The 14,963-nt window shown below is 44.5% G+C and overlaps 1 protein-coding gene across 1 annotated transcript in view; it reads right to left on the minus strand.

Annotated features, from left to right (window-relative positions):
- The window catches only part of LOC126470667 (latrophilin Cirl), a 781,142-nt gene that overhangs the window by 723,955 nt on the left and 42,224 nt on the right, over positions 1 to 14,963 (minus strand). The gene's annotated exons all lie outside the window — the stretch shown is intronic.

Genomic DNA, 14,963 nt, shown 5'->3' on the forward strand with positions numbered 1-14,963 from the left:
TGATGACATTGACTGCGCCCCAGGCCCTGGTACGGGACCTAATACAGCCGCATCCGACGTCTCAAACCCACACTTCTCTCTTCCAGCTGATTCAGTTGTTCTTTCTGACAGCTCGTTGACCACTTTTATATGAAGGAGATGTATATACCAGACAATACTTGGCAGTTACAGTGCCAGAATAACGTACTCGGAAAAACAGTTCGGCTTTCTGTGCTTGTTTGAGACTGTAACTTCTGAGTTGTTACAGCATCTGATGATGCGTCCAGCAGTGGAGGACGAAACGTTTGGCGGAGAAATATGCCTTGGACCACGGCTGAAGGCCCATAAAACAAATAATAGCAACAACGTAATAAACAGACTGTAAAAAATGGAAATATGACAGAATCTGTGTGGGTGCTATTCTAACATCTGAAACTGGACGGAGTGGCAGTTATTTATTATTTCACCGTAATAGTAAACCGAGCAGCAGCACTTAAATTATCTGCTGATCTGTGTCGCTGTTCTGAGCAACTGACGGTATACCCAGACTGACATAATCGCATTTGACGATAGTGTGCCTTAAATGCGAATAAACAAAGATAATGAGCAAAAGCAAGAAAAAATAAACGGTAGATTCTGAGTATAGTAATTAGGCATCTTTTCTCTGGTTCCCGCAAACCGATTAAAGCGAATGCCAACGTGTTTCGGTTTAAGGGTATGGTCGACAGCTTTATCCCATCTTTGTCCAGTTTGGGACTGAGCTCCGTTTTTAAGACCGTGACGTCAGCTATAGCTTGTTCTACATACACACACCCCGAGAGCCAAAATTTGTTGTGTGTGGCAGAAGGTACATCTCACAATTCCCCCCCCCCCCCCCTCCCCCGCCTCTCCTTCAACTCCGTCACTTAGGGCTCCACTGTAGAACAATGTGTCCCAGATCGTCTACCAGTAAACCTTCGTATAAGCTGGAACATCACCTTTTTTCTCGTCGTGGGCATTTCGCGAGACGTATGTGGAAGGAGGTCAGGTGTTGCCCGATGCTTCAGGGAGCGGACACACTCAGAATTTTAACAGTAAAACCTCGTCACGATGTACAACGCCGCTCTTCTGGGGTCTACTGAGGAGGAAGAGATTAGTGTTTAGCGTCCTGTCGACAACGAGGTCATTAAAGACGGAGCACAAACTCGGATTTGGGAAGGAAAGCGGCCGTGCCCTTTCGAAGGAACCATCCCGGTATTTGCCTCAAGCGATTTAGGGAAATCACGGAAAACTTAAATCACTATGGCCGGACGCGGGCTTGAACCGTCGTCCTTCCGAGCATCCCCGTATCGCTCTCGTATTTACTAAAGCAGCCCGTGACGAACGTTCTGACACGTCCAAAATGGCTCCATTACGCTATTCTTTTCGTTGTTTAATTTCATCTGCAAACCGTACATGTCAGCCAAGGTGATGCAGGTATGGTCTATGAAGATGTATTACTTTTCTTCTTCCCACAGCAGACATCTGAAAACATTCTCTACGGCTCCCATACTGTCTTGACGAAGCTGTAGCGTTGAAGGATGTATATTTTACAGCACTCTAAAACGCTTAATATGAACCGCCGATGTTTCTCGCTGCTACTACAAATAATGCTACTCAATAGTCTGATGTATGGTTGCCACTACTTATTTGGACGTCAGTCCCTGAAGTGCATTCATACGTCGGAAAGGTATTTTGTAATGTGTTCTTGTTTCGCGTAATATGTTGCAACATAGCTAGTCCTCTCACAACGTATCGATACAATACATAATTTGTCGCACGTTCTGTATGTTGTCGGAATGTTACTCCTCCCACGACTTCCTAGAATGAGCTAATAGCTCCCACCGAACGTGTTTGCGCGCACCCACCTATACCCTGTAGGAATGGAGAGTGAAAGTACACCAAGGATGCATCTAAAAAGAACCGGTTTCACATACCTGGCTGTGGAGAAAAGCGAGAATCGAGAAGGAAGCGGCTCTGCGAGGTAATAAGTTGCGAACATCGCGATAACTACGCAGCAATGCGAACGGCAACGGCGCTACTAGGCGAGGGCAAAAGCAAGACCACTGCCTTTCCGTTAGACGCTTCACAGAAAGGACAACGTACAGATGCACACACCGTTACCGCTGCCTTATTGAAGCATACCAACGACGTAAAATTTTATTTCCCAATGCAGGAGTCTATAACGTCGGAAACCGTCTGAAGTGCTTTGGTGCAAAAATATTCGTAGCAGACGTCTAAATATATACTCTGAAAATCACTTGGCAGATGAGCACACGTTGTCGAAATGCCTCGTAATTAGTTAAGCTAAACATTTCAGTTGTTGTAACTGAGAGCAATTACTGAGATCAGTCGATATTTCAAAATATGTTTAACAAGACAGGTAGTGACGATAGGCAGTATCGTGTTGTTTCTACACTTACTTCATGTAGATCCATAACAGCTGGTAGCTAAACGTGGCACTTATTCCAGTTCCACACGCGAATGGGGTGTGGGAAAAAACTTTCACGACTCTATGTGGGTGTGCACTATGATTTTCCTCATTTTCTCTGCCTAATTTGCATAGAATCGATATGTAGAACGTTGAAGAATAGTTGCAGTTTCTGCCCAGAGAGACAGTTCAAAAAATGGCTCTGACAAGGGAACCTCCCCATCGCACCCCCCTCAGATTTAGTTATAAGTTGGCACAGTGGATAGGCCTTAAAAAACTTAACACAGATCAATCGAGAAAACAGGAAGAAGTTGTGTGGAACTATGAAAAAAATTAGTAAAATATACAAACTGAGTAGTCCATGCGCAAGATAAGCAACATCAAGGAAAATATGAGCTCAGGGGCGCCGTGGTCGCGTGGGTAGCTGCGGAACGAGAGGTCCTTGGTTCAAGTCTTCCCTCGACCAAAAACTTTACTTTATTTTCGCAAAGTTATGACCTGTCCGTTCGTTCATTGACGTCTCTGTTCACTGCAATAAGTTTAGTGTCTGTGTTTTGCGACCGCACCGCAAAACGGTGCGATTAGTAGACGAAGGACGTGCCTCTCCAATTGGAACCGAAAACATTTGATCGCAAGGTCATAGGTCAACCGATTCCTCCACAGGAAAACACGTGTGATATATTCTATACGACACTGGTGACGGCATGTGCGTCACATCACAGGAATATGTTGTCGACCCACCTAACTTGTACACTTGGAGAATAGGTAAAAAGATTCTTCTACCTTGCCCGATTTAGGTTTTCTTGTGGATGTGATAATCACTCGCAAAAAAGTGATGAAAACATGAGAGTTTGTCACATAAACTGAAAATAAAAAATTAAACTTTTCACTCGAGGGAAGACTTGAACCTAGGACCTCTCGTTCCGTAGCTGCTCTCGCTAACCACAGGACCACGGCGCTCCTAGACTCCCATTCTCCTTGATGTTGCCTATCTTCGCATGGACTACTCAGTTTGTATATTTTACTAATTTTTTTCATAGTTCCACACAACTTCTTCCTGTTTTCTCGATTGATCTGTGTTCAGTTTTTCAAGGCCTATCCACTGTGCCAACTTATAACTAAATCTGAGGGGGGTGCGATGGGGAGGTTCCCTTGTGAGCACTATGGGACTTAACATCTATGGTCATTAGTCCCCTAGAACTTAGAACTACTTAAACCTAACTAACCTAAGGACATCACACAACACCCAGTCATCACAAGGCAGAGAAAATTCCTAACCCCGCCGAAATCGAACCCGGGAACCCGGGCGCGGGAAGCGAGAACGCTATCGCACGACCACGAGCTGCGGACAGAGAGACAGTTCTTTAACTTTTATTACCTCATATCTTGTAAAGCTGTCTCGATGTCTTCACTGGCGTTCTTCTCCGCCGGCCGGAGATGCGAACTTGCATGAAAGGAACAGTAAATAATGGAATGGCAAGTGAGGGTATCTCTACACCACTACAATGAAGTCTCAAAATAAAGGGATGCCACCTGATTTTTTTCTCATAATAGCAAACCCAGGAGAATGAATCTCAATAATAAACTATTTAACAGTTAGTCTAACGGAAATCAATGTCTGCATGATAGATCGCGGATTGTAATTACCGCTTATCGAACACCACGAAAGTTCACAAAAATCTCCACACGATTTTGATGACAGCACAACATCGTACATGAACGTTTTCCGTGGATACTTTAAACTTCAGTTTCCTTTTGATATATGAAATAGTCACTCGTAGCACCAACGGCCTTGTCACAGGGGTAATACTGCCCCCTGCTAAGACAACGAAGTTAGGCGCTGTTGGGCTCGGATAGGTCACCGACCGCGTCAGCCGGGCGTGTTGGGTAGCGGCCCTTGAGGCGAATTGAGGAGCTGCTTGACTGACAAATAGCGGCTCCGGTCACGAAAACTGACACGGTCGGGAGAGCGGTGTGCTGACCGCATGCCCTCCGTATCCGCATCCCGTGACGGATATCTGCAGAGGATGACACGGCGGTCGGTCGGTGTCGTTGGGCGTTTAGTTTTAGCCACTAGTAGAATCAACAGGCTGCCTGCCGGCAAGTTCGTTCTAGACTTAGAAGTGAGCTATGGTAACTGTTTCACGCCTGCCGCTCACGGCATTTAAGATTAACCGAACTTGCGTCATTTTGTCATGTTTGTCGTAAATATGAGAGAGAGAGAGAGAGAGAGAGAGAGAGAGAGAGAGAGAGAGAGAGAGAGCTCATTCCGCCAGTGTCGGTCTTCACAAAACAAACGACTGCACGCTATGATATAAGTACAATTTTCTTGCCTTCTTCTGCACCGCACGAACTTTCCCTCCCGATTTAATCCATACTGACAGTGTGCAGGGCATGGCTAGGACTTCAAAATATGAACATAGAAAGACGCAACTCTCAATTGTTTTCGAGAAAACCGAGTTTGAAAATTTTAGGCGTGCTTATATACTTTGTATAATCGTTTGTTCAAAAATGGCTCCGAGCACTATGGGAGTTGCCTTCTGAGGTCATCAGTCCCCTAGAACTTAGAACTACTTAAACCTAACTAACCTAAGGACATCACACACATCCATGCCCGAGGCAGGATTCGAACCTGAGACCGTAGCGGCCGCGCGATTCCAGACTGAAGCGCCTAGAACCGCTCGGCCACAGCGGCCGGCCTATAATCGTTTAGTATTCAAGGAGTCCGCAGCCGAGAGAGTCAGCGCTTAGATTCATAAGCGCGAGATTTGTAGACTGAATCTCGCTGCCAATATTTTTTTTCTTTACCAGCGTAATTCTAACAGAGTATTCATTACGACTGCAAATTACCAATATTTAGTGGTTCATAATCCTTAGCCCGAAAAAAGGAAAAAAATGCACAGAGATTGGAAATAAAAAGGATACATTAGAACTTTAAACCAAATCAGTATATTCATTTTATTTCTATTGTTGTGTTTACATTTGTGATAAGTATAATGCATAGCCTACGGAGGACTGCACGAATCAGTATGATGCTGATCGTCGAAACTTAGAAAACAATGTTTATTGCGACATACAGCACAAGCAATGAACGCCAAATACGGTTACAATGAGAAGTTACTTCCAAAACTTAGAGGAAAATCCAATTTTTCAGGGTAAAGATTAAGAAAATAATAAATGATTCATTAGATACTGATAATTCGCTCGTCCGCAGCTCGTGGTCGTGCGGTAACGTTCTCGTTTCCCGCGCCCGGGCTCCCGGGTTCGATTCCCAGCGGGGTCAGGGATTTTCTCTGCCTCGAGATGACTGGGTGTTGTGTGATGTCTTTAGGTTAGTTAGGTTTAAGTAGTTCTAAGTTCTAGGGGACTGATGACCATAGATATTAAGTCGCATAGTGCTCAGAGCCATTTGAAGCATTTGATAATTCGCTCAGTCATAATAAATGTGCTCTTATAACTACACGGCAATGAAAAAACAGTACTGGCAGCGGAGTTCGATCCAGAGACCTCACGCATATGAAACTAAGCGCTTACTTGCACGGCTGCGGATAGCTTTAATACTAGCGACCATAGAAGCACGCTTAAAATTTTTAAACACGGTTTTTTCGAAAACATTTGAGAGTTGTGTCTTCCTGTACATACCGGAGGTCTCTCCTAAGAGTCGCCAGGCGCATTTTTATGGTGTTTCGGCAGATATTTGCAATTTCATTTTTGCAACGTGTAGCCGGAGTCAGCCCAAAAATATCGTGCTCGTCACGTCTTTCAGGAGACGCTCAATGTCGACGGAAAGCGTCTGTTTTTTCCCGTTACAAATAAATAAATAAATAAATAAAACAGAAAATAAACAAAAATAAAAATTAAGATTGGAATTTGACGTGTCCATCCCATAGAGCGGTCCCAAATCAGCCCAGTTAGTTATTCGTTTTATTGATAGCTATTAACAGGAAGAGCAAAACAGGAATAACAATGAGTACTCCAGCAGCGAGTGAGCAGCGCTTCTGTATGATGCTGCGAACCAGGGCGGAGCTGTCGCTGGTTGATTACTCGTCGTTCCTCGTATTTTGCTGTCTCCGTTTTACTTACCGATAAAAGGAATATCGCACTAGACTAATCTGGGACCACTCTGTCGAATGTCCACGTGAAAATCCACTTGAAAAATAATTTTGTTTGGAACGGAAAAAACCGACGCCGTCGCGTGACTTCCGGAAGGCGTTCGATACAGTTCCGCACTGTCACCTGATAAACAAAGTAAGAGCCTACGGAATATCAGACCAGCTGTGTGGCTGGATTGAAGAGTTTTTAGCAAACAGAACACAGCATGTTGTTCTCAATGGAGAGACGTCTACAGACGTTAAAGTAACCTCTGGCGTGCCACAGGGGAATGTTATGGGATCATTGCTTTTCACAATATATATAAATGATCAAGTAGATAGTGTCGGAAGTTCCATGCGGCTTTTCGCGGATGATGCTGTAGTATACAGAGAAATTGCAGCATTAGAAAATTGTAGCGAAATGCAGGAAGATCTGCAGCGGATAGGCACTTGGTGCAGGGAGTGGCAACTGACCCTTAACATAGACAAATGTAATGTATTGCGAATACATAGAAAGAAGGATCCTTTATTGTATGATTACATGATAGCGGAACAAACACTGGTAGCAGTTACTTCTGTAAAATATCTGGGAGTATGCGTGCGGAACGATTTGAAGTGGAATGATCATATAAAATTAATTGTTGGTAAGGCGGGTACCAGGTTGAGATTCATTGGTAGAGTCCTTATAAAATGTAGTCCATCAACAAAGGAGGTGGCTTACAAAACACTCGTTCGACCTATACTTGAGTATTGCTCATCAGTGTGGGATCCGTACCAGATCGTGTTGACGGAGGAGATAGAGAAGATCCAAAGAAGAGCGGCGCGTTTCGTCACAGGGTTATTTGGTAAGCGTGATGGCGTTACGGAGATGTTTAGCAAACTCAAGTGGCAGACTCTGCAAGAGAGGCGCTCTGCATCGCGGTGTAGCTTGGTGTCCAGGTTTCTAGAGGGTGCGTTTCTGGATGAGGTATCGAATATATTGCTTCCCCCTACTTGTACCTCCCGAGGAGATCACGAATGTAAAATTAGAGAGATTCGAGCGCGCACGGAGGCTTTCCGGCAGTCGTTCTTCCCGCGAACCATACGCGACTGGAACAGGAAAGGGAGGTAATGACAGTGGCACGTAAAGTATCCTCCGCCACACGCCGTTGGGTGGCTTGCGGAGTATAAATGTAGATTTGGATGTAGACTTGAGCAGCACTTTTTTATCTCACTCCAGATACACGTTGCAAAAAAGAAATTGCAAATAGCTGATGAACCACCAGACAAAATGCGCCTGATGACTCTTAAGAGGTTGGGTGGTTCGGAGATTAAAGGGACTAAGCTGCGTGGTTATCAGTCGACTCCTGGGAGAGCCGGTCAGTATACACAGGGCGATTAAGCCGACAAACTGCTGGGACAGACTCCTGACTGGAATGGAGGTAAAAAGGTCCTACGAACATAGTGTCCGGAAATGCGTCGTTGTCGCGGTAGATGGCGAACCTTTGACCACGTGCGGAGTGTTCCTTGTGTGTTGCTGGCTGCGTGATTGACGCAGCGTTCGGTAAACAGCAGGCTGGTCCGCTGTTCATGTTGGGAACAAGTCGAAATGGTGTTTGTCTACGGCCAAGCAGAAGGGTATAGCAAAACAACTATCAGACCAATTGTGTGATTGGATTGAAGAGTTCCTAGATAACAGAACGCAGCATGTCATTCTCAATGGAGGGAAGTCTTCCGAAGTAAGAGTGATTTCAGGTGTGCCGCAGGGGAGTGTCGTAGGACCGTTGCTATTCACAATATACATAAATGACCTTGTGGATTACATCGGAAGTTCACTGAGGCTTTTTGCGGATGATGCTGTGGTGTATCGAGAGGTTGTAACAATGGAAAATTGTACTGAAATGCAGGAGGATCTGCAGCGAATTGACGCATGGTGCAGGGAATGGCAATTGAATCTCAATGTAGACAAGTGTAATGTGCTGCGAATACATAGAAAGATAGATGCCTTATTTAGCTACAAAATAGCAAGGCAGCAACTAGAAGCAGTTAATTCCATAAATTATCTGGGAGTACGCATTAGGAGTGATTTAAAATGGAATGATCATATAAAGTTGATGGTTGGTAAAGCAGTGCCAGACAGATTCATTGGAAGAATCCTAAGGAAATGCAATCCGAAAACAAAGTAGTAGGTTACAGTACGCTTGTTCGCCCACTGCTTGAATACTTCTCAGCAGTGTGGGATCCGTACCAGATAGGGTTGATAGAAGAGATAGAGAAGATCCGACGGAGAGCAGCGCGCTTCGTTACAGGATCATTTAGTAATCGCGAAAGCGTTACGGAGATGATAGATAAACTCCAGTGGAAGACTCAGCAGGAGAGACGCTCAGTAGCTCGGTACGGGCTTTTGTTAAAGTTTCGAGAACATACCTTCACCGAAGAGTCAAGCAGTATATTGCTCCCGCCTACGTATATCTCGCGAAGAGACCATGAGGATAAAATCAGAGAGATGAGAGCGCACACAGAAGCATACCGATAATCCTTCTTTCCACGAACAATACGAGACTGGAATAGAAGGGAGAACCGATAGAGGTACTCAAGGTACCCTCCGCCACACACCGTCAGGTGGCTTGCGGAGTATGGATGTAGATGTAGAACTACCTTCACAGACCCCAGCCAAATCACACAACATTTCATGCCTTTTTTGGGCGTTTTTGTGATCGTGGGTTCTTTCAGACAGGCAAATGTGCAGGGAGGCGGCAGACTGTGCGTAAACCAGAGTTGGAGGACCAGGTTCCGAAGGATATTGAGTCGAATCCTAGTACAAGCTCCAGGCAAGTGGCCCAGTGGCACCATGTAAGCCAAAGTAGGATCATGTGTATCCTGCACAACAATCGCTACACCTGCAGCCCCATGGAAGATCTGTTGTGACGTGGATGCCACGCAGCTCTGTGCTGTGTTCCGGAACGATTTGTTGTCGATGCACGCACACCGTCCATTTCCGGACACGTGTTCATACGACCTTTTTCGTCCACTTCCAGTCAGGAATCCGTCCCTGCAGTTTGTTGCTTTTATCAATGTTCACGCTGTATTTTAGTCTTAGCCGTACCCTAGACACACTGCTGAGGTTTCCGTTAGACTCCTTACGACGGAAAGGGAACGACCGATTTCCGCCTCCAATCATTTGTCGTGGCAGGCAGTTAAACAACATACTTAATTCCTTCCTTCCTTCCTACCCATAACCAGTGTAAGAGGGGAAATAATGGTTTCCCCGAGTCTTCTCGGTAGATGCGACTCCTAAATTTAGGAGCGAGGCTTGCAGTTTCTCGAGCGTTACTGTGACGATTGAACAAGCCTGTAAGGAAGAGCTGCACCTCTTCTCCGAGTGTTTAATCCAATCCGCTAAGGAGCCAGGACTGCGTTTTTGTAAGGAAGTGCCGGCCGGCCGGCCGCGCCTCGTCATCTGCGGCCTTTGTCCGGGCGGGCGTCGAACCCGCGACTGCAGCCGCAGCCAGACAAAGAGAGCCCGCCGCGAGTTAGGCCTGTTAATGATGGCGAGCCGGTATTAATATGATGCCCCAACACAATTAATGGCCGGCCCGCGGCAGACAATGGCGACGCCGCATCTTCAGCCTTTATGCTCGCCCACGCTTTATTACCAAATAATTTGCTCGTAAATACACGTACGTCTTGCCGGAGACAGCGTCTCCTCTCCTCCTCTTCTCCCCTGCTGAGCCTTTCGCTGCACCCACTGTTCCAGTTCCTCTCGGAAGGACACAGACGATTTCCGGTCCTCGATTCGAGCTCGCGCTCTGCCTCTAGTGACCTTGTCGTCGACGGGACGCTAAACCCTAACCTACCTTCCTTCCTTTTCATTCTTTCACCCTTTCCTGGAATGTACACTGCAAGCTCTGTGACATGAAGAACGAACACGTTTAGCGAATGCCGACTTCCCCGCACTACGCTTGAAGTGCAGTGGTAAAACTGCCATTCCCTCCAGCCATCCGGTCTGACGTTTCTCGTTGTACAGATAGATCGTTAGAGACGAAAGGACACGATACATTTCTCCCCATCCTCGTCCAATCAGAGTTCGTGCTCCGCCCCCAGTAACGTCATCGAGGGTACATTAAAACATAATATGCCTTCATTTTTAGAGCCTTCGGCGTTCGACTCCTCTTTTGCTGCCACCCTGACTACCGAAGGTTTCTTAACACTAGGACGCCCAAGTCTTTTTTTCTCACTTGGATGCCTAAGGGGGGGGGGGGGGTGTTCAGCGAGCCCACAGATATTAAATAAGTTTACTGACTAAAAATTACAACTTCCAAATGGTTTATGTATTTTAACTAAGGCATCGGTTTATAAATGTTGTTAGTTGTTATAAATATTGGATTGAGTGAATAAAAAATTGACATATTGCAATACAAAATACAGATGTGTTCATATGCAATAGACTACTGAGTCCTCAACTTCAAGGCTAGAGACACACTTCACAATTTTTTCTGAATGTGTGTTACACACATGTCTGTGACACTGTCCACAATATTGTTTTGGTTTACTTAGATTGTTGTACTTCTGCTTCTTTGTTTTAGCTTTTCTTACACAAATATGGCACCGACCTTTCCCTGCAGGAGGCTGACGTGCTTCTGTTGTCACTTCTTTGATTTTCTTTTGTAGAATAGTCTCCATTGATTGAACAATTTGGTTAGATAACCCTCTTGCGTTGGCACTTCTTTCTTCTACCTGCAATTTCACTAGTTCCATCCCAGCTTGCACAAGAGAAAAGTTTCCGTTTGTTGTCTTTCTTTTCATTCCATCTTGGATGTTGCTGGATGAATATGGTGGTTGCATTGATAGCACAAATGTCGATGAGAGAGTAAAATACAGATAGAGGCCATCTTTTTGTTCCCCTCTTGCAGGTGTACATACGCGCCATTTGATCAATGGTATCAGTTCCACCTTTAGTGGAATTATAATATGCATTTATCTCGGTTTTATTCTTCTCTCCTCCAACAGTGCCTTTATCATGGTGCATTGTTGACATCAGTACGTTTCTACTTGGTTTCGTTTTTGCTGTGTAAGACACCAGAGGACTATGTGTTGGGAACTGCACTAACTCACTGCAAGTTTACAAGATAAATAACAGCTGACTGACATCAACAATAACTTCCTCTGAAAGTAAACCGATTGTTGTGAATATCAAGAATACCAACCAACAAGAAACTTGTGGTGTCACCGCCAGACACCACACTTGTTAGGTGGTAGCGTGTAAATCGGCCGCGGTCCGTTAGTATACGTCGGACCCGCGTGTCGCCACTATCAGTGATTGCAGACCGAGCGCCGCCACACGGCAGGTCTAGAGAGACGTCCTAGCACTCGCCCCAGTTGTACAGCAGACTTTGCTAGCGATGGTTCACTGACAAATTACGCTCTCATTTGCCGAGACGATAGTTAGCATAGCCTTCAGCTACGTCATTTGCTACGACCTAGCAAGGCGCCATTACCAGTTACTATTGATGCTGTAAAACATGTACCGTGAAGAGCGATGTTCACCAATTATGGATTAAAGTTAAGTATTCCAGCAGCTACGTACTATTTTTGTTAGTCTCATTTACTTGTCCTGTTCCAGACCTCACGCCAGCCTGCGTGAGCTTAACGCGTGCCTTTCGGCATCCTCAGAGTGACTTGGCTGTCTTGCCAAGCCACAACAAAACTAACTTGCATTGCTGTAGAGATGAGAAATACGAAATCCTACTAAGGGAAATTTTCTATAGCATGGAAGCCTAAGGGGGGGGGGGGTGTCGTTGGACCCATAATAAGTTTATTTTTGCTTTCAAAGCAGGAATTTTCTATAAAATATATTGACACTAACGTTTCATAAAATAGCCAACAAACAATAACTCAAAGGGAATATGTAGTATTAAAGTTACTTGGGCAAAAGCAGGGGACATAAAAAAATTGTGGGTTCAACGAACCCCCCCCCCCCCCCTTTAGGCGTTCTAGGGTTAAAACAGCTTTCGGCGTTCTACTCCATTTCCACTGTTTTAAAATTTTCTAAAAACACTATTCCAATCCATGTTTGCCTCATTTAAACGATAAAAACAACAACAACAACACGCGGACGAATTCGGGTTATTGGACCTTTGCTGCGGCATAAAGCGATCAAAACACAAAAAATAAAGGGAAATTGAAACTGGAGGAGACCCGTGCAAACACCACGAATCGAATAATGAAATAATATAAGCGTAAAACTTCTGTCGATTAATCTTCCGATTCAGAACTGTGATTATGGACAATAATAGTCCACCTGCTATGTAACAATGTTGTTGCTGTGGTCTTCAGTCTGAAGACTGGTCTGATGCAACTCTCAAAGCTACTCTATCCTGTGCAAGCCTCTTCATGCCTACATAACTATTGCAATTTACATCCTCCTGAATATGCTTACTGTATTCATTTCTCCGTATCCTACGATTTTTATACCCCACGACTCCGTCCGATACTAAATTCGTGATCCCTTGGAGTCTCAGTATGTGTCCTACCAACCGATCCCTTGTTCTAGTCAGGTTGTGCCACAAATTTCTTTTCTCCACAATTCTATTCGATACCTCCTCATTAGTTATGTGATCTACCCTTCTAATCCTCAACATTCTTCTCTAGCACCACATTTCAAAAGCTTCGTCTCCCTTTTTGTCTAAACTGTTCCATGTTTCACTTCCATACACTGCTTTTCATTTCCATGTGTTCTACAATCCAGACAAATATCTCCAGAAAAGGCTTCCTAACACTTAAGTCTTTATTCGAGGTTAACAAACTTCTGTTCTTCATAACTGCTTTTCTTGCCATTGCCAGTCTCTATTTTATATCCTCTCCACTTCGGCCATCATCAGTCATTTTGCTGCCAAAATAGCAAACCTCATCTACTACTTCAAGTGTCTCGTTTTCTAATCTAACTCCTCAACATCACCTGACTTAATTCGACTACATTCCATTACCCTTGTTTTGGATTTTTTGATGTTCATACTGTATGCTCCTTTCAAAACATTGCCCGTTTCATTCAACTGCTCTTCCAAGTTCTTTGCTGTCTCTGACAGAATTACAATGTCATTGGCAAACCTCAAAATTTTTATTTCTCCTACCAAAACTTTAATTCCTACTTTCTTCTTATAGTGGGGAAAAGACGCTGAAATCGTAAGACATTTACATTTGCGGTGGCATTGTTTCGTAATTACACCGTACATAGTCCACACAAGAGAAATGTCAATACTGTCCTTTCCGACAATGATGCAGTTTAAAATGCGACAAACGATACTCAAAACACACCAGGTATAGAGCCAATACACGTCAGGATTACAGCAAAAGACCAATTTTGGAATACGTATAAAGAACCAGTTCAAAATTGCTACCCACGGTGACGGCAATGGCTAACTCTTACAACTAGACAGTCGACAGGCGCTTTCTCACAGCACCGGCTTGCACTCGACATGGTTACATTACTTCACACGGACGATGACAAACTGAAATTAAAAGAACGGTAACCTTGGCTCACTGAGGCAAGTGCACATCCTAACAGTGTAAGGCATAGTTCTGGGATCGCACCACGGTGTTCCTTTTTTTTATTATACTTTAATTCTTTAGTCGTGGAGACCAGGCTGGTAAACACCTGCTTGACGCCATCTTTTATGAAATCTGAAACCTCCATGGCACATACAACTCATGGCGTAACTACGAAGATTAACAATAAGGTATCATCTTTCAGGACACATAAGGAGAAAATATATTATATGCACGAAGACAGAAACACTCTTTCCATGTTAAACTCTTATCCTACGACTCTTCGTAGTACATTAACCATGAGGAACAGAACGTGCGAGCATACGACTACAGCATCAACTGTTTAAGTGATCGTTACGGACTTTGAGAGCCCGTAACTGTCTACTACTGCTAGTCATAGATTGTGTGCCGGAAAAATTCCCTGGGTTCGCCGTTTTTATTTGTAGGGCACTTGAAAGCTCTTCTGTGCAGAAACTCGGTAAAAGATACAGTGTGTCTTTCTGCCCCTATTGTGGACGGCTGCGAAACCATACACAATACTCCAAAGTTAAGTCAGCGGATTCAAAAGATTGATGCATGTATCAAAGCTAACATTTCATGTAAGAAAGAGTTAATGTAGTATGCTATTACGTAATTTTCCTGTGTGCCTGGCCGGCCGAAGTGGCCGTGCGGTTAAAGGCGCTGCAGTCTGGAACCGCAAGACCGCTACGTCGCAGGTTCGAATCCTGCCTCGGGCATGGATGTTTGTGATGTCCTTAGGTTAGTTAGGTTTAACTAGTTCTAAGTTCTAGGGGACTAATGACCTCAGCAGTTGAGTCCCATAGTGCTCAGAGCCATTTGAACCTGTGTGCCTCCCACAATTAATGTGCTATGAGCCGTTTTGGAAAATTAATTCTAGTATGTGAATAAAGGTTTCTGGA

The sequence above is a fragment of the Schistocerca serialis genome, chromosome 3 (genome assembly GCF_023864345.2).
Source record: "Schistocerca serialis cubense isolate TAMUIC-IGC-003099 chromosome 3, iqSchSeri2.2, whole genome shotgun sequence".
NCBI lineage: Eukaryota > Metazoa > Arthropoda > Insecta > Orthoptera > Acrididae > Schistocerca > Schistocerca serialis.